This window comes from Notothenia rossii (genome assembly GCF_949606895.1).
Source record: "Notothenia rossii genome assembly, chromosome: 7".
In the NCBI taxonomy this organism is placed as follows: Eukaryota; Metazoa; Chordata; class Actinopteri; order Perciformes; family Nototheniidae; genus Notothenia; species Notothenia rossii.
In genome coordinates, this window is record NC_136905.1 from 45,514,269 (window position 1) to 45,533,608 (window position 19,340).

Below are 19,340 nucleotides of genomic sequence, written 5' to 3' on the forward strand. Positions count from 1 at the left end.
TACACTAGATTTTCAAAAAAATATACATAAATATACACTACAGTGACATCTGGCGTCGTTTTTGTAAGACATTTTTTCTTCCGCATCAAGAAAGCCTCCCCATGTGACCACCCGCGTGTGACGTAACAAAGGGGAAACAAGGGGGAGAGCGGCCGGTGTAATGTATTAATAAACATGGTTCCCTATGCTAGTTTCGACACAGAAGACACAGAAGAAGTTGAACATGTATATTCGAATGCATATGACGGACCACAACCTTATAATTATGAGCCCGTTAGGCGTCCAAGAGACCAGGAGCAGCCAAGGATTAGAAGAAATAACGGCCATCGGAGAGAAATTGAGCTGTGGTGTGAGGAGAACCAGTGGAGAACTGGGCAACTATCTTGGTGAGTGATCGGCGTTAGCTACAGAATGTTAGCTAACGTCACATTACAACATTGTAAAGTTAGCTATCATATATCAGGCTATAACTAAAGTAGCATTGTTAATATAGTAACGTTACTGGCAGGACTGTTGATACTGATCCATAACAGAAACTAATGCGCAAGTATCAGCCGTATCTCGCGTTACCTAATGCAAATCCACACTATGTTACGGTGCTGTACCGGAGGGGAGAGAGAGAGCAGGGAAGGGGGGGGGGGAGAGAGCAGCAAAGGGGGGGAGAGAGATGTAATACCGTTTCCTGATAAACGTTAGCTAATGCAACTCCACACTACCTTCGGAGCTGTACCGGAGGGGAGAGACAGAGCAGGGAAGGGGCAGCTATCTTGGTGAGTGATCGGCGTTAGCTACAGAATGTTAGCTAACATCACATCACAACATTGTAAAGTTAGCTACCATATATCAGGCTATAACTAAAGTAGCATTAATAATATAGTAACGTTACTGGCAGGACTGTTGATACTGATCCATAACAGAGCAGGGAAGGGGGGGGGAGAGAGCAGCGAAGAGGGGGAGCTTTGAAGTCCCGTCTCTTTGTCTGCACAAAACAAACCCAGTACCGAAAGCTAGCTAGCTTTCTTTTCCTGTTCGGGAAATAGTGGACTCGATGTCCTGACATGCAGGTATTTGTGCAACCTGCACAAACACAATACTGCACCATGATTACAAATGGTGAAATAGGTCACTAAAACACAACCGCTCAACACAACTGCTCAATGCAACTACTAACTATTCCAACAGTCAGAGAGCAGAGATGTGTCCCTTTTGTGATGTAATATGACGCGTTTGACGTATGACCTTAAAAAAAAGCCGTTTTTAAGAGCAGAGCTCAAAATTGCTCCTTTCCCTCTGAATTCCTGCCCGTATGTCTCGTAAAACATATCAAATCCTGCATTCACTTTTGTAATTGTAATTTTCAAGCAAGTTTAAGCATAAATGTAGAAAAAAAAAAACCTGCAAGTTGCTCTTTAAAATAAAAAAAATCTATATTGATTCTGACTTTTCTACATCCAACTCACAGGTTTGTCATTGCTTTGAGATAAAGGTTATTAATGTACCCTTTTTAGAAGTGAAGATATGGTCAATTGTTCTGGGAATGTCCTTTTCGAGCCTGAGACCTGAAAAACGGGCTCTGGGCTCAACTGGTTAATCAAAGTATTTGCACAGGCACACATTGGGACACATGCAGCATGGTCCACATCATGTTTTGCATGTGAACCTGGAGGATTATTAATGTAGGAAGATGAGGACTAAATCATCCTTGACCCACGCTAAACACAGGGAATTTCAAGTTATCCCATTGTTAATGTCACAGCAGAAAAGGTGATCATGATAGATTTTTCATTAAAAGTTTCTCTTAAGCCAGTTAAGTTTTGTTTCTATGGTTACCTTGCTTTCTAGCTTGTGTCGCTTCATTAATGTCACGGCTGAAGGGCAAAGTACACAGGACCCAAATGCAGAAGTTTCTTGAAAATCAAATCCTTTATTGGCGGAATTGGTTCAGGCAAACAAGGCAAGGCAAAACATAAACTCTCTCAGAACAAGAACTTCCAACAACATCAAGACTGACACAGACTGAAAGAAAAAACAGAACCTAAATGCACACAAGACTAATCACAGGAACAAGACACAGGTGGGGAGGGAAGAGAACCACTGTGGCACAAGTTGAACACAATCCGGTAATCAAACAGGAGACAGAGACAGGGAGCAACAGACATAACACGGGAAATGAAACGGGAAAACAAAGACAGATCTTGCCATGACAAAATAAAAAGGTTGAAAACTCATACGGATCATAACACTTCAGCTATCATCGGGTTTGTTGCGCGTAGAAAGGTCAGCGGATCAAAGTTGAAATAAGTTGACTTTGAGCGCAGCACTAAAAGAAAGCGAGGCTAGCATTCCTTCAGGCAGCACTGCTCCTTCCAAAGAAACTCAATGGCGACATTTGCTCTGGGTATCATGGGAATGCAGCTTTACTGTTGATGTCGCTTGTTCAGAGTCTGCTGTTAACTAGACATACTGCCCCAAAAGATTTTCAACTCTGCATCTAACCCTCAGAAAGGATGCATAATATGCAGAACAACCTCTAAGTGCAATTGAACAATAGCTTAAAGAGCCTGTGACACGAACCTAACAACTGTTGTGCAATGAAATAGTGGGCTACTAGTAATCTCGAACCGTCAGTTTAAAAAAGAAAAAGCGATACCGTTCCGATAAATATCAATAATTTCGAACATCGCGGGAAAATTCCTTCGACTCATTTTGAGGTTTTGGGGGAAGCCGGAAGTGACGTCAATGCGGGAACGCTTCACTGTGCGGCGAGAGAGCCAAACACGGACAAAGTGTGTTGTCATGCGTAGAAATGGTGAATTACTGAGTTTAGGCACGTTAATAACGTTTTAATGAAGTTGACTACAGTATATTCATATTTGTCAGTGCTTTCATGTCAATTCGGCGAACATAAACATAAATGATCGTGGTGAAGATGATGATTAAATTAGGATTAAAAATCGGTAGTGAGAGCTGCTGAATTTCCTCCCGTCGGATGTGATATAAAAACAAATCGATTATTTTTGTAAACTCAAGTGGATGAAACTACATTTATTAGTGCTTTCATGTCAATTCGGCGAACATATGATACATTAAATGATCGTGAGGATGATGATTTAAAAATCTTTTGTTTGAGCCGGTCTGCATTTCCTGATGAGAAAACAAACCTTAGCTTTTTGTAGTTGCAGTCAGTGGTGTAGTGGGCGTTGGACGCGGGGGTACGCCATACCTCCACTTATTTGAAGCATGATTTCTTTTTTTAATAGTCTAATACATCTAAAATCATTGCCAGTGTTATCAGTTGCAAGTGTGTGTTTGTTGTAATAATGACGAAAACATAATAGGCAGATTTCACAGTAATTATAATAAAAACGTAGCTCAAGCATTTATGCAACTTGATTTGAAGCGTGTGTGTGTGAGGGGCAGAACTGTGTGTGTAGGCTGACCAGTTGTCCCGCACTGTGCGGGACTGCACACACAGCATTTTTATTATTTGTCCCGCGTCCAACACATTGAGACTATGTCCCGCATTTGAGTGATAGTCGCGCAGAAAGGCCGGATCGGTTCGCTGACAGCCGGCACCGCCCTTTATTATTATATTGTCTAAACGGCATCATGTAAGTTGCGCTGACAGGCGACACAGAGGTCCCCAAGCCCCCCCCCCCGTTGACAGTTCACGAGCGCGTCCATAGTGTCTCCCGTCCACCCACCACCCCGTCCACCCAGTTAAACATCCCCACTACACCACTGGTTGTAGTAGTACACCAACATGGATTAAACGTGTGTTTTTTTTTACCACAATGTTGGGGAAATTAATGGATCAAATGCACGGATTATTATTATTATTATTATTATTATTCCCACTCCGATCGGGACACTAGGTCCACCGTTTCCCCGCAGCGAGGCTCCCCCCGTTGACAGTTTACGTGGGCTGGGCTGGGACGAATCCCGATGGGCCGGTACCGAAGTGGGCCGGTCGGGTAAGTCACTAGCACATCCCCCACTCCCCCCGTTGACAATTTACTAGTTGTACCGAAGTGGGCCGGTCGAGAGTCCCGGGCTGATTTTTAGTCCCAGTCCACCACTGGCTACATGACCGTATGATCGCCCAAAAAGGAATTAGGTGCGTCAATATGGATATTGACGCACCTAATTCCTAAACTTCTAACAGATACAAAATAAACCGATCCTTCAGCCTCATATGAGCTCTCAGACACGTTCAAAATTAAACTGTCATCGCTGTCTGAGCTTGCTGCTGTGTGCGCCATCGTGCGTTTACATGCAGATGCTGGGATCCTGAACGGTGCAGCTGGAGCGCTGTGCCCGCATTGACGTCACCCATAATTTGGCGGGACTTGAAGAATCCCCGAGAGATCCAGGAAATGGTCAACATTGAAGGGCAGATTAATGGTTATCAAAGTACAAATATCCAAAATCAGTTCATTAACGGTTTTCAAGGGGACAATATTTACTCAAATTGATGGGTTTGGATGATGGGGGAAAATCGTGTCACAGGCTCTTTAAAGCTAGTCTAAGTGATGCTTAGGTCACAGAGGTTGGAGAGTGAACTACCCTAATAAAAAAGTGTTGATAATATGTTCAAACCACTCTGAAAATGCGTGTTTCACAGCCTCTAATCACGATTGCTCACTGTACAGAATGTTGCAATTATAAGACAGAAAAATGGGCCCCTGTACATAGAGCTTAGCCTTGTATAGCGCCATCCAGCTGTGTGTCTTGCGTGTTTGTGCTTCTTTACTTCCATTCATTTGTTGGCTTAGACCAGAGGTGCCCAGTACGTCGACCGCGGTCGACCGGTTGACCGCGGGGGCAATGCTGGTAGATCGCGAGTCATTCATAAAAATAAAAAATGCAGCTACGTTAAAATAGACAAAACAGGTTTTGATCCCTCCTCCCTTGGCCTCCCTGCCACTTAATTCAGGAATTTACTTGATTGACAGAAAAAAGCGACCTATCGCTTTCCAGTCTGTTAAACCAGAATGCAAAGCGATACAAAATCAATCAAGTGCCAGGAAAACTCAAATTAAGTTAAAGAGACAAACAACAAAATGAGTGCGTGACTGAGCAAAAAGCTAAAGACATACCACTTCCACACAGAATGGGAGGAAGAATATTTTTTTGTGATGTCACATTCAAAGGTTATTTGCCTTATTTGTAAAGCAAGCGTCGCTCTGCCAAAGAAAGGTAACTTGGAGAGGCATTATCGGAGTGTTCACAAGGCATATGACCATGGCCGTATCCACCATTGAGGTCACGAGGTCCGGACCTCGGTAATGTTTTCCGAGCTGTGTATATAACAAAACTTGTGAAATAACTGCACTAAACGGGATTCTTTGTAGTACTTCCATTTACTGACGATGGGAGCGCTGCATAACTACGTAGCCTCGATTAAACAAACAGAAGAAGACGACATGTATCAACAAACCACCGCAGCCCGGACTTGAACCGGAGCAGCGAAGGAGTGATGAGGTATCTAGAGATCTGAGTCCAGAGGAGGAGTGATGAGGTATCTAGAGATCTGAGTCCAGCGGCTGCTTGTGTTTCTGTTCTTCAGGACATCATATGAGCAGCAGATCCTGTGTGAACGCTCTACGTTAGTCAGTGGACGTCCGACAACATGCACACTAACTTATATTGCAGCTATAGGCTATACTTTGGTTTAAATTGCGTGAAAAAGCTAGCTAGAGAGCTAAAGTTAATTACATTCATCCAATGTCAGAATGATTACCTTTTAACAAATGTTGTAATGCCTTTCTTTCATTTCAATTTCAGTAAAACAATGGAGATATAACATTGTATTATTTTATTTTTACACTGACTCAGATGTAATGAAAAGACTAAGTCAGTCGAAGCTCAGCTTTGGTAAGGAAGAGACAGGACAGGCAGAGAGAGAGAGAGAGAGAGAGAGAGAGAGAGAGAGAGAGAGAGAGAGAAAGCGATGGAAGTCAGGGAGGAACTGCAGGTACAGTCACAAAGAAGAATGTAGGCTTAATAACCCCATATCTATCTATCTATCTATCTATAACTTAGTCTTAATTTACAATAGGCATAATTTTAAAACAACATACATCTATTGCAGTTATGATGTCATAATAACATGCAATTGTATAAAACACCATTTGCTTACATCTTTGTTCTCTTTTGAGAATCAAACAAAACAGATTTAAATAAAAAAATAATGCAAACAAACAAGTGAAATGAACTAAATGGCTGAATTGCTTTTAATTCACTGGCAGGAGCGACAAGTGAGGAGGAGCAAAAAGTGAACAACGAGGGAGAGATTGAAAAAAGAGAAAGAGTAGAGGACAGAGAGAGTAATGAATAGGAAGGAGACATAGAGACTAAAGAAGATGGAAGAGAGGCTCCAGGTTATGGAAAGGAGAGAGAAATGGAAAATGAATGTTGACAATGTTTTGTGATCATTTTAGCCTCTTCTGCATGTCCTGATCATAATAGTAACAATCAACTGATTCTTATGCATTACACTTTCAAAAATAATTGATGCTGCAGCCCACTGACATGGTTTGAAATCAATATATTAGACCTCGGTATTTAGGAAATCCTGGATACGGCCGTGCATATGAAAACGACTTCCCTCCGAGTAGCGAGTTGAGAAAGAGAAAGGTCATGTATTATTGCTACAAAAACATTATCTTGCAGTCTTATTGTCGCCAACTCGTTTCTAACATGCAAAAAGACAAACAAATGCGTACATGGTCGGTGTATTTTCGACCTTTCCAATCCAGACGAGATCTCTCTCTCCCATCTGTGTGCTAGGGGGCGGGACAGTTTACACACACGCGGCTGCTACATGCAGCAACACACGGCGGAGAGAAGCGCTCCAAGGTGTGGTTAAATGTTACCCGTCTTAAGGTGGACAATGCTCCTTGCCAAGAGTGTTTAGCATGTAAGGGCGGTAACACGAGCAATTTGTCTAAACATTTAGCAAAAGTGCACCACATTCAGACGGAGAAATGCACCGGGTTCGACTGTCTTTCTAGTAGCTCTGTAGCCCCATCCACGAGTAACGTTTCCACGTCAGGTGTTATGTATTCTAGCAGCAACACACGGAGTTAACTACATTATACAAACATGGGTTAATGATTAGAGGTAAAAGCATACATTTGTCATTACTCAGTATTGCTTGTTTTAAGACTTCTTTTTTTTCTACCCATAGCTAATTTTAGAAACTTGACAATGATGTAGTTATTTTGATGTGAGTCTCAAACATTCACACTGGGGAGAGACTCACGCAACAGTTCCTAATGGGCTTTCCTTGAAATGAGAAATAGTTTTCTCTTCCTCCCATGCTGTTGCTTCCTGAGTCTTCAAGAGGAAGGAATTCCCTCTAGTTCCAGTTACCCACCCTACATCCCAACACACACACACAAACACACTCTCAGAAGCTGATTACATACCTCTACAGAAGTTCTGAGTGGAGTTTAAAAGTATTGGTAAGGGCCTTGTTAAAAGGTTATATAAGGTGGTCTGTAGGACCAAATATTTGATCTGTAAAAATGCAACATTTTGTCTTTTTTTAATAATCTCATTTACCAACAAATAATTCCCTTTTGACTTTCCCCTTACACTTATTTATGATAACTGGCATATCCTCTCACCTTCAAATGCAGCCCTTATAAAACAGGATATACTAGTATTGTCTTTTTCCACATTGTTTTTCAAGACGTTAGCACACCAAGTGCTTTGCCGTACTTAGTGCCGGCACTTAGTGCCCCGGCACTTAATACCCCAGGGCATTAAGTACCAATCGCGTTCACACCGGAGTACTTTTCCCTGAGGGAAGATTACGCAAATGAGCCGCTGACGTCACTTCGTCATCTTCTGCTTTGGGTTTACGGCGTATACTGCCACCCGAAGTCCCCGGCCGGAAGTCCCCGGAGTTGGGGACTGGCTTCAGTAGAAGCTGCTGGGACTCCCATCGCCAGAACGCCGACACCTCCTCATCACTCCACCGCTCCCATGTTTTTTTTGTGTTTCCATAAGTTATTCTCTCTCCGTTGGTGCGCGGGGCTAATGCTAATAATGCTAATGCCACAAATACAATGGCGGCTTCACAAAACATTTCAGAGTTTTACGGGGCGTGGTTTGCAATTCACCCAGCCAATAGAAATTGGTACTTTTTTTGGACCACCTCTCTAGCAGGCACTAAAAATGGGGGTAAAAGTTCCCGGCACTAAGTACTCTTTTTGGTGTGAATATAAGGGGTACTAACGGAACTAAAGAGGAAAAGTACTCCGGTGTGAACGCGCCTGGACACTTTAATCTAAATAATTCATCCCTACACCAATTTTCTAACCTGTTGCTAAGGCACTTATTTCAGTAACGTACAGCATCTGATCCCTCTTCACTTTTGTCTCACAGCAGGATCTTTGCAGTCTTGATAGCTGTAGGCATTATTAAATGTCTTTGTACTGTTGATTGTCTCGGCGCTGTGTGGCATTTCTACTTGTGTCTCTATTAGGGCTTTCAAAGTTAATGTGATAATAAGGCTTTATGCAACATGCTTTTAACGCCACTCAGAAGAGTTATGAACACATTGATGTATCAATAATTATAATCCAATAAAACATATTATTCTGAAATGGGCCTTTATGCGAACTGAGTACTTTTACTTCTGGTATTATTTACTGTTTATGGTTTTTTTAACACTGTGGTATTTCTACTATCTGAGTACTGCTCACCCCTCTGTACGTACCTACTGTAGCAGTCCAGTGGGGGGGGTGTTTTACTTGGCTGAACTCACCCCACTCTCCACACTACCCCACCCTAATCTGGGCCCAATGGTGCTCCATTCAGGCAGCCAGCAGATGCTATTCAGATTAATGAAATTCATTTTTTTTTGAAAGCCCAAAGCTGGTGAGACTCACAGGTCAGTGGAGGATGGGGTGAGGAGGGTCTGCTTTGTGTGGCCTTAGCACCCCCCCCCCCCTCCCCCAGTCTTTGTCTGACACTCAAGCCCTGTCCCAGATACACTTGACACAATGCACAGCACATTTTGGAAGAGGAAGTTTGGTGACATTTTGACGTATGAGTTTACTGTTGGAAAGCCTGCACTTGTTATACGTAATGCAATACTTAAAACAATTCATGGAATGGATAAAAAAAACACAAAATAGTATTTATCAGGGACAAAGAGGCTGTCGGTATCACTCTTTGTACTATTACAATAAGCAATGCAATGTGTTGTTTGGAAACATTATCCTTCTGCAAGAGAACATTTCAGACTGTGGCCCCCCCTCATATGCAGTATTAACATGCTGCAGAATGTCTCTCTGTTGTCTTAGTTAGGGATAGACAAAGAAGGAGGCCATTATAATGTCAATAGAAATGGTATATTCAGTTCATTTTGTGTTTATGCACTGTAACTGGCAAACTGAATAACCTCAAATTAGAATTGTTTTTGGAGTGCTTTTTCTGAAATACTCAACTGCCAGCTCTCTAAGCATAAAGGTAAACAACTGATAGCAGCACCTCTCAGGAAACACTTTCTATGCAGTTTGTTACATTTGTGCTATAACAGGTTGAGGTTTAACAGGGGAAGGATTACTTGGCTCGAAGCAGTGACTGTATATTGCTGGAGTGTAACACATATATATATATATTGAGTTACTTGGTGAACTGAGGTGCTGACAAGTAAATATTGTTTACTTTGGAAAGAGCCAAACAATGTATTTTCCTGTTTCCAGTGTTTATGTTAAAGGGACGATTTGCCAGATGATATGTGGATATCCAACCAGTGTTGATGGCAAATGTGGTTGATTGGTATTTTCCATTTTTGCTAAACTAACAAGCTGCTATATTGCTTTAATTAATTATTCACCGACAGTTATGCAGCCTCCACTCTACTTGAGTATTAGTCTGTTATTGTGTAAAGATATACTTTTCTGTAATCTTTCTGACAAACACTGCTACCCGAAAGAGTGCAGGCACCATTACCTCTGACAGAGACAACATCTGTGTAGTCTCCACTCTGCTAATGAGGCATGAAGTCGTGATCATAACCTTATCCCCCTGTTGATTGGCTGATAATCAAAGTGTTATTCTTGAAATCTGATATCGTTGTTCAGGTGTTGTTCCTCAGCTTGTCTCACAGTATTATCATAAAAATGAAATAAAATGCAATTGAAACTCCAGTCTCTCTATTCCCCACTTCCCTAAAGTAATGAAGTGTATTTGTTTCTTATTCATTTCTTCTCCATATTTCTTTATACCTTTGTTCTCTTCTCAGTCATCTCTTGAAAGAAATCACTGGAGACATGAAGGACTGACCATGCTTGGGCATTTCAGAGTGACAAACAGAGAAAGTCAATTTCTAATAACTGAACTCTTGTTCTGGCAAAATAAGCTTTTCAATATTTGACCCAAATCATGACAAAATATGGAATTGTGTTCTATAGTAGCTTCGAAAGGCCCAAAAAATACAATAAAATGCCCATAATATGCACCATTGCTCCTCAATAAGGTCATACCTTAAAGTTCAAACAAACCTGGTGTAAAGAGCTAAACATAATGCTTATTCAGAGGCAGAGTTTAAAAGCGTAGTTTATCTGGTGCACATTCCTTCTTTAATTGCCTTTTTTTTCTGTAAACCTTTTCTTTTCTTTTTTAAAGGAAATCTGATCCGCTTTGTATCACTTTCTTAAATTATTTCTTCATTTATCAGTGTAAAGACTTTTTGTCTATATTTGTCTCTTAGCAGCTTCCCTGTTTGTAAGAACGTGTGCGCGTGCATCTGTGTGTGCATGTGTGTGTCAGATGACCTATTGAAATCATTGCAGTGCAGTGTGCCTGTTACCAGGGCAACATAGGCTTCTCCGTGTCTTTCTCTGTCTCTCTGTCTCCCCTCCCCTTTCATTTCCCCCTCCACACCAGAGCAGGGCCATGTGACCGCTCTGACGTCAACCTGGAGAGGCAGGCAGAGGAGCGAGTTAGTTTGTTGGCTTTCAGCAAACCTCCTGCTCAGACTCGGAGTCTCTGCTAGTCTGTCAGTCACCGTTAGCTCTGTCTCAGTCACTCGGTCCTTCTTCTCCTCCCCCCTCTGCTATTCTTTCCCCCTCGCACTCTTGCTCTCTCTCTCACTTTCTCTCTCTTGCTCTCATCTTTGTTTCTCCGTGGTGATCTCGTTTCTTCGCGCCTGTTGCTCCTTCTTCTGCTGCTACAGCTGCTCCCACCAACTTAGTCTTGAGGGATAGTGCTGGGTGATGGATTGCTGAGCGGCTTGTACATTGCTGTAAAGTGAGGTAAGCTTCCTGTGTTTTCTCTTTGTGTGTTTTGTGTGCTTTAACAGCTAGTGGTTGCTTCCAGAGGGGGTGTTCAGTAAGTCAAGCTGCGTAAAGAGGAGCTTTCACTTCATAAGTTTGAGTCACATTCTTGTGCAGAAGGGAAGTTGTCTTTTAGCTACGTTTCCCAGACAGAGAGGGAAGGACGGTCAGTTTGGGAACTCTTTTTGTCTCCCTTTAATCATCTATCGAAACTTAAGAGCCAAAGATAGGAAACTAATGTGATGTTTAAGGTTCCAAAGGGAGATCCATTATTATGATAAGCTTTGAGGCTAGTAGCTTTCTTTCCCAGCCGATCTGTTTTCTGTGTGTATGATAGCAAAGATGGAGAAAGAAGAAGAGTGTGATCACACGGGAGCTGAGTGTGTTACGTGTTGTGTAGTTGGAAGTGATGGGCAGCTCCACATGGCTTTTCCTCTTGGAGCGTTGCTAATGTTAGAGGCAGTAGTGTGGGCTGCTGCTGGCTCTGTCTGCCAGAGAGTCAGAGGCAGGGGGGGGCAGAGCAGCTGCCACCTGCCCCCCTCAGAGAGGATGGGAAAGCCTCAGAGGTATGTGCAGAACAAATATAACTCTTAGGTTATCTGGGTTATTATATATATTTGTATAGACATTCAGAAATGGGCCTGGATAAGAGCATTTTTTCTTTTTTTTCAGGAATCTTCTGAATAGCTTGCGAACCCCCTTCCCCAATGGCCCACACACACACACACACCTCCCTGTGCGCCTCAAACAATGGCATGCCATCCAACATTTTGCCTAAATAAGATGGAAAGAAAGGGAAATGTGCATAACAAGTGGTTGGGATCTGCCTATAGTTCTCCACACTTCTCTCTCTGAGACCTTATCTCTTCCTCTCATTCCAGCCACAGCAGTCCCTCCTTAATGAAGTGGAGACAAGCCAAGAGCATGTAACAGGTCTTTGTCACTGCCTGAAGTATCCTAGGCCCGGATATCTACTGACTCCATTCACTTAAATGCTTAGATGAGGACACGGATTTGCAGTTGCTGTTCTAATAATGGATTGACGGTTTGGATCAGAGGTTTTTCTGACATAATACCTTTCATGCCCTATTTGAATATAATTATTTGTATTTGAACAGTGCATTAGGTTAGCTAAATGCAGTTACATAATGGACTTTTATTAATTGTTCAGTAGAAATGATCCTTCACTTATCTCCTAAATGGTGAATACTCCTTTGTGACCTATGTTAATGTTCCATTTGGATCTTTTTTCTTTACTGAGAATCAAAGAAGCAGATTAAAAGTAACATGAATTTTGACTCGCATTAGTCATCCTTCAGTGTTTTCTGTCTGCGTAAAGCAGTTCCATGTGTCGTGTATGCCTGAGGGTTCAGCATTCAGAAGTGTCTTCCTGTTGTGAAATGAGCTGCATCAATACCACACGTAGCCATTTTGAGATCAGAGAAAGAAAACGTCTGTCTAACAGAATAATACTTTTGTGTTTGTGCATAAGCAAATTGTTATCAAATTATTGTGTGATTGTGTGGTTTACGAGCTGAATGTGTTGGCAGCATTTACCCTGAACAAATAGAGCCACTGCTTCACACTCACCAACACCCACACACACCCACACCCAGACTCACCCACACACACACACACACACACATACACACACACACACACACACACACACACACACACACACAACACTAGCATGCAGCCGGTAGCTTTGTCTGACCTCCTGCAGCAGTATATAATTCTCTCGACCCGAGTGTGTGTGTGTGTGTGTGTGTGTGTGTGTGTGTGTGTGTGTGTGTGTGTGTGTGTGTGTGTGTGTGTGTGTGTGTGTGTGTGTGTGTGTGTGTGTGTGTGTGTGTGTGTGTGTGTGTGTGTGTGTGTGTGTGTGTGTGTGTGTGTGTGTGTGTGTGTGTGCGTGCGTGCGTGCGTACGTGCGTATGAAGTTAAATGTTTATAGCTACATTTTTACAGACGAAAAACGTACAGTTAGTGGTCAAAGATATTACGGCATACATCAATAAAAAACATATGACTTTGTAATTGAATCCTGCATGCTCGAGCTCAGTATGGAATAAGCTTAATGGAGAATACATGTTAGAGCTGATCCTATTGCTGTATTGCCATGATGGCATCTTTATTTACGATATATCTCAAAATGTCTAAGGCAATGTATGAGTACATTTCAGTGGAATTACTGTATGTGTGATGTCATCCATACAAGATGTCAAAAGGTTAGCCTGATCTGCACGTTAGTGTTGGAGTGAAGCAATGATCTATTGCAATCTGTAGACTGAAGTGTAACATTTGATTTAATACGTCAAACCCAGTGTTTCATGTTACATTCACACACACACACACACACACACACACACACACACACACACACACACACACACACACACACACACACACACACACTTACACTACAACAGAGGTTATGGGATGCCTGAGTGGTATGAGATGGTTACCATGGTATGTGCTTATCTTGTTTACTGGCTTGATTCACACATCACACACCAGGCACAGGTGGGGCTTTTCCAGATTGTGTCTCTGGGGATATTTGATCCCTAGGTCAGATTCTCTTTATGAAGGTGGCATAACTGCTCTACCTATATTGTTCACATTTTTCAAGCACAACTATATTTATTTCACACATCTGTATTACATAGGGCCAAGATTGAAACTGTAAAACAGCAGGGAGGAGCTCATCAATGGAAAATAGGTAATAGTTAGCTTTTTGGATTTGCAGTTTTCTTTACAGCCAAAATAACAATTCCTGTCACTTATTTGAAGCTTTACACTAACCAAAGTGTCCATAATAGAGTGGTGCAGGGATAACATATGTATGTATGCCAAGCCGATAGTTCTCTCAACCAAAAGCCAAAGCAACTCTGCCATTCCATTGGATTACAGAAGATAGACTCTCTAGGAAGCAAACCATTATGATACTTGCAGTTTATTTCAACAGGAAAATCTCCATTTATTAACCACTTTTATGATTTTCCAACATAAACAAGGAAAGTTAGCGTCATTCTTTAAACGAACTGCAGCACTCATGACTTCAAAGCATCACCGCTAAGCTAAAAGTCAACTAGCTTCTTTTTTAAGACACAAAGAAAAATGTAAGACAAGTGGGGTCTCTAAATTCTTAAAAGCTTTTGTTAACAAAACCCTATTTCGGACATCTCACAATAAAAAATAAAAAAGAAGCCAGTTGGCAAGGCTGCAGGTGGTTAGCACACATAATAAGAAAATGCAAAACTATCATTATTTGAACCCAACATTTTGTGCATCCTTGACTCGATGGGAGTGGCCAATCAATGTCCAGAATAGTGTGTTTGTGTGTGAAACAAATTGGAATCAAGTGTTACATTGGTTTTAAGTCCAATAAAATCACATAATGGAAAAAGGTGCCTCGCCTCCCTCCAAGTTCTATTCTGCCACAGAGCCCACAAATACACAGGGATGTGTGTATCTGTTGAGTTTATGCCTACATACATTTGAGACAGAAAACCTGAGGAAAACTATTTAATTGTGAAACAAACAAGCTTAGCAGAAGCGTATGAGCCAGGGTTCTGTATAACATCCTGTGTTGTACTTAAGAGAGTCTCATGTTACACTGGGGGAAACTAACTTGAAGGCAGTTTATGTAACTGATGATTTATGATGGAGGGAGACAGAAACTATGGACAAATCGAAAAAAAGGGGTAGAGAGATTCTCCGAGATAAGAGAAGAGACAGACATTTTCATTTTTCTCCATTCACTCTGCAGCCAGCAGAAATGTGTGTGGCAGACCACAATGTAACGAGAGAAACCTTAAAACTTTAAAAATTAATAACAATAATTACGGAGTGAAAATACCTTGTTTTGTAAAGCATTTGGATACAATTTGGAGCTCCAACAAGCCGTGTAGGACAGAGAGTGAATACACATACTATACAGAGATGCTGTATGAGAAACCAATGTGAGTTTGGAACATTGAACAATGTAAATCTATTCTAGTAGACCTCAACAATGGAACTATGATCAGTAGAAATAGCCATGACATGGGACCTTTAAATAAAGCACAAAAGAAACTCCAACATGGAACATATTGAATTATTCACGATAAAGCGTTTGAATTATTTGCCAAAAATGAGGGTGAATGACTCACTGCTATCCCTGAACTGTCACTTAAAATCACTTGAATACAGTATCTCCTTAGAAATGGCTGTTGAAGATGTGCACTTTTTGTCAAAATTGAAGATTCTATCATGAAGAGGGGGTATTGTATTGTATGCACTCATGTTGTTGTGGCAGCTGTTCACAACACAGATGGAGATATTGTAAGCCCACACAGACTAGTGCTTGAATATCTTTTGCACATGCGACAAATGCTTTTATTCACTGTTTATAAAAACGCTGCTACTCTGTGATCAGTTATCTACACAGTACTGAGACTTCCTTTGAGGGCTTCACTCATTCTAACTCTGACTGTGTTTATGAGCAGAGAGTTTGACTGATTGCTGTGTTATGAGGATCCAAGCCAGTTGTTGACTGTTCTATTCTTAAACCCTCAGTATTTAGCTAGTATTATTCAGAAGCCAATGTCTTCTTCAGTCCACTGGTATCACGTGAAACCACACTGTGCTGAGGATTTTTACAAGAAAGCAATAGACACTTCAAGCTGTAAGGACTTGGCTATAGTTGTAATTTATTCTGTATGAAATTATTATTTGATCACAGCAGCGAAAAAAATGTTATTCTGATCCTAAAACTAATTATATTTGCATGAATCAGCTGCAGATTTGAAATGTCCTCATTGTAATTCTCTGAAACATTTTAGATGTTCAACACATCCCACTTCCCTGGGTTCATCCTGACCCCTGACCTCCACTGTGATGTCACTTCCATTCTGTTTGTTATTTTCCGTGATGTTATATCCTGTTTCTATATTTTCATCTACCACAGGAAGCAGAGCATGCTTTGTTGCACCCCCAGGGGCATTCTTCAATCCGAACCATCTCCAGACTCAAGCATGTCAAACATAGATCCTTTTTCTTATACTGTAGGACATGATAGACCTTTCTCTTATTCTGAAACAGCCTTACATTCCCCAGCTGCTCTTATGGTTGCTCCACAAACATCTTTTATCAGTTACAGTGCAGCTAAGGCACATTTTACAGCCATCCCACTTCATCATTCACAATGCTAATGGGAATGGATATCCAGCAGGTGTGATTGAGTGGGAGGCAGTTTGTTTTTATGATCAGTTTTATGGAAAGCTTACTTTGAACAAAGGCTAAGCATTACCAAAACCAGCAGCAGTTGATGTATGAAAGGTTTGAAGTGATGGAAAAGTTTTGCCTGGACATTGATATTTACTTCAGATGTATTCCATACCCAGAGAGCAGCCGATATAAATCAGTTAAAATAATTTAACTGAGACCATGTAAGAATAGAATTGGGAGGGATGAAACCCTCTTTAATGGTCACACATGCAGAGCACACAGCACACACAGTGACATTTGGCCTCTGCATTTAACCCATCCTAGTACCAGGAATCTAGTACTAGGAGCAGTGGGGGAAGGGGGTTGTCCGGTGCCTTGCTCAAGGGCACCACGGCAGGGAGTTGAACTGGGACCTCTCCAAGTAGCAGTCCACACTCCATATTTAGGTCTGTTCAGGGACTTGAACCGCCGCCCCTACATCTCACAGTCCAAGCCCCTACTGACTGAGCCACTGCGGGAGTGGATTGACTGTTTGCTGAAACCTATCACCAAACACCAATATTCATTTACACATTGTGACTGTATACGCAGCATGTTTGTTTCTCCATATGACTTCTGACTATTCTTTTTATTTCTGCATTGGCTGTACTGTCGCTTGGCAGACATACATCTGCCCTGATTTATTGCAATTGGGGACGTTTTAAACTTAGCATTACCCAGCCAAATGTGTTATATGATATAGTATTCCCTCCACCACACACAGAGGTTAGTCATCAGTCTTAAAGCATTTTCTCTGGTAAATGAAAACAAAATCATTCTCACTTAAACTAAAAAGCTCTACAATTCAGTATTTTACAATAATATTCTTTTATTTCCATATCTTACACACAAATAATCAAATAGGATGTTGACTTGTGCCTAGCACTTGCAGAATTGCAGTGGGTATTTTTATATTTTATAGTATATTCCATTTACTATTGCAGGAGATCAATATTGTAGCCAAAAGTGCTTTATACTAAACCTGTCAAAGCTAGCAGAGCACAACCACTATAATAACTCAAATACTGGAGGGACAGACCCCTGTTCTGTTTCCACCTGTTGCAACCTATAAGTCAGTCATAAAAACCTAATGATTTGTTGTATTTCATGGCGACCAGTTCCAATGATCCAGCGCCAGGCAAACAGAAATCTCTCACCAGGACACACTGACAAAACAAATAAGCCCCATCCTCAGAGTACTAGGCCTTTATGGACAAAGAGGACATGAAGATGAGATCCTTACAGTCACGCAACCTAATCTGATTCTCATAACAGTCCATCAAATGTCACTGAGAAGTAGCTTATTCTGCTGTTGTCTGCTCATATATCTAATGCAAGCCTCATACAGTCAAGTTGTTATATAATCTGTATTTAATACCTCTTACAAGGATTATAACACATAGTTGTACAGCCATAGTGACGGATCTCTACACTGTGGCTGCAAATATGAAATTACACAACCCTTAAGTTGATTATGAAGTGATTTGTGGAAGTGTGTCATCTTCTGCTTCGGATTTGGTTAACTATTTTTCTCCTGAATCAATAGACCCAATATGTGTTTGCCTCCTCCTCCTATCAGGTCTGTTACCATGGCAACCTAATGAAGGCTGAGGAGGCCATTTAAAAGTATAAGAGCTGAAAATATCAACCGTGGGCAGCATCAAGCTCAGCAGCTTGCAACCCTGATCAATGGGAGAAGACATCAGGTGCTGTTAGTCCACTCTCAGCCTGTGATGAATTGAAGGGAAAGAGATTGTGGGGAGTGGTCAGCTGAGAAGAATCGAGGAGACAGATCCTGCTAGCTTCAGTCAAAGTAGCACAAACTCATGTGCTCCTCTGGGTCAGCCTCTGTCCACTTTTTCTATAAACATGATGTAATATGGTCTGTTACAAAATTGGGAGACAGTCGGTTTTTTTATTTTGAGTTTTGGAGATGCTTTTCTCTTCTTTTTTTCAGTTAACCCTTCAACCCCAACAACTCCACACAGTTGTTTACCTGGTCTTCTCCATCAGAGATTCGTTCTCCACAGGAGTCTGCTGCAGCTGCACAATAGCCCCTCTCATCTGAAACAGCTGGTCCAACAGCTTTGGGAAAGAGGGAAAGCTGCAGATCAAAACGGCTGTAAAGGATTAGAAGGACTCTTTAGTTGTGTTCTTGTGGGGTATTATTTGAATCTTTGATCTTTTGTCCTTTTATTTTAGAAAGGATTGTGATCATGTTTTCTGTGAAAGAGAGAGTGGTTAGGGGTTGGACGAATGTTAATATGATGATAGTTACCCTAGTGACCTGGGATTAAGACATCCCAGAATGAGGTACTTTTGTTAGATGTGGTTGAAGCCTATTTATATCATGTAACGTATCTTTCCTCTTTTAAACATTTCTGCTCCTTTCCAAACAAATGTTGCTACTTGTTCTATGAGTATTGGTCAGTTGTAGCTAATACCTTGATGATTATAATTGATTGATGTAAAAATGAATAGATGTAAGTAATTGCTTGAAATGAAGGATACATGCCGAGTAGACCGCTGAAACAATGCGATCAGTTTATGTACACCCTGCATGAAAAGCATTTTTCAATAATTTTGTTGTGTTTAGAGTTAAAACAATCCCCGTTGGCTAGATGTTACTCACCTCACATACCTGCACCCCCACACAGATAGACACAGCCCACAGCCACTCATTGTGTGTATTTGACAGTGAGTAGTCTGTGTACCCATGAGTGTGTGAATGCAGCCTGCTCAGCCAGAAATTGCATCAATGGCTGTGTGGTTTTTGCCCAATGTTACTATGGTAAC

The 19,340-nt window shown here is 41.4% G+C and overlaps 1 protein-coding gene across 3 annotated transcripts in view; it reads left to right on the forward strand.

Annotated features, from left to right (window-relative positions):
- Positions 1-19,340, forward strand: part of ncalda (neurocalcin delta a) — a 163,499-nt gene that overhangs the window by 105,598 nt on the left and 38,561 nt on the right. Inside the window, exon 1 of one of the 3 annotated variants that reach the window (XM_079693204.1) lies at positions 10,964-11,276. The exons of the other annotated variants lie outside the window; for them this stretch is intronic. The gene's annotated coding sequence lies outside the window, so the exon portion shown is untranslated. Of the gene's footprint in view, positions 1-10,963; positions 11,277-19,340 lie in introns of those variants that run through there. 3 annotated transcript variants of the gene reach the window in all.